Raw genomic sequence first — 1,490 nt, 5'->3', positions numbered from 1 at the left:
GCTACCGGGCCTGAAGGATGAAGGAGTGGAGAGAGAGAGAGAGAGAGAGAGAGAGAGAGAGAGAGAGAGAGAGAGAGAGAGAGGGGGCAGTGGCTTGCATTCTCTGAATTACTCCACCCCCAAAATCTGCCCTCCCCCTTCTCCCTTCTCCCTTTTTGTTTTTTCCAATCCTTCCACCTCTCTTTCATTCACTATATTTGCCCTCTTTTTTTGGTCTCCTTTCTCTTCTTTTCCTCTTTGTCTGTTTTCCTTCTTTCATTCACTCTTTACTCCCCCTCTTTGCAGCCTCATTGTGTCTCTAAATAATAATAATAATAATTAATAATTAAGCCTTTATTAGTCAAAGTCAAGTCAAAGTGTGTTTATTATTGCATGTACCAAATTGCTTCAGCACAGCAAAATTCTTACGACTTGGCAAGCATCATTCATCTACGCAGTAGACGTCATACATATAACAAAAAATAACATAAAACTCTATAACACTATGACAATAAAACATATAAAAAGTAACATTAACATACAACAATTTAAAAAACAACAACCATATATCTCTGTAGCACTATGACATTATAACAATATAACATATAACATTAACATTCAACAATTAGAGTACAAACAATGGTAGTCCCACAATGGGGAAATTACAATTCTCTGCATTTGACCCATTACATTACATTACATTACAGTCATTACAGTTCTTGATCCCCATCGTTTATTTTCCAATGTTTCCGCTGTTCCGATGTTATGAACACGAAAAAACATGTACATTACATTACAGTCATTTAGCAGACGCTTTTATCCAAAGCGACTTACAGTCAGTAGTATATTACATATCATTCACCCATTCACACACTGATGACAGGCTACCATCAAGGTGCCACCATCAGACTCTAACTAACATTCATGCAACATCCAGTCCACACCGATGGCCTTCAGGAGCAACTTGGGGTTAAGTGTCTTGCCCAAGGACACATCGACTGCTGAAGCCGGGTATCGAACCACCGACCTTCTGATTGGAGAACTACCTTGCTCTCCACTACGCCACAGCCGCCCCTACGACCCATCCCGGAGGAGCAGTGGCGCCCGGGAGCAACTTGGGGTTAGGTGTCTTGCTCAAGGACACCTCGGCATGTTGCCTGTAGAGGGGTTTGAACCAAATGCTTAAAGGCATGTGCGTCCTGATCATGAGCAGATAAATCAATATGTTTGCTCAACACCTCCACCGATGGAATTATGATGATGACATTGATCCAGGGTGTGAACCATCACTATGCAAGGGCTTTTTTAATTTTATCAATATATGAGCATTGCAGTGAAGTGACGTGCAGCTTTCTTATTTACAGCAGAAGTGAAACACACTAAATCAAAACGTCAACTAAACTAGATCGAGTGAGATTGATTTGACTCTTTGCACTCACTATGAACATCATACCATTTAGAATGTAACAACCGAAATATAAGTGTCATATTTTAGCCAACTTTTTCAAATA

Source organism: Anoplopoma fimbria, chromosome 17, assembly GCF_027596085.1.
Source record: "Anoplopoma fimbria isolate UVic2021 breed Golden Eagle Sablefish chromosome 17, Afim_UVic_2022, whole genome shotgun sequence".
Taxonomy (NCBI): Eukaryota; Metazoa; Chordata; class Actinopteri; order Perciformes; family Anoplopomatidae; genus Anoplopoma; species Anoplopoma fimbria.
This window is presented reverse-complemented; position numbering follows the sequence as displayed.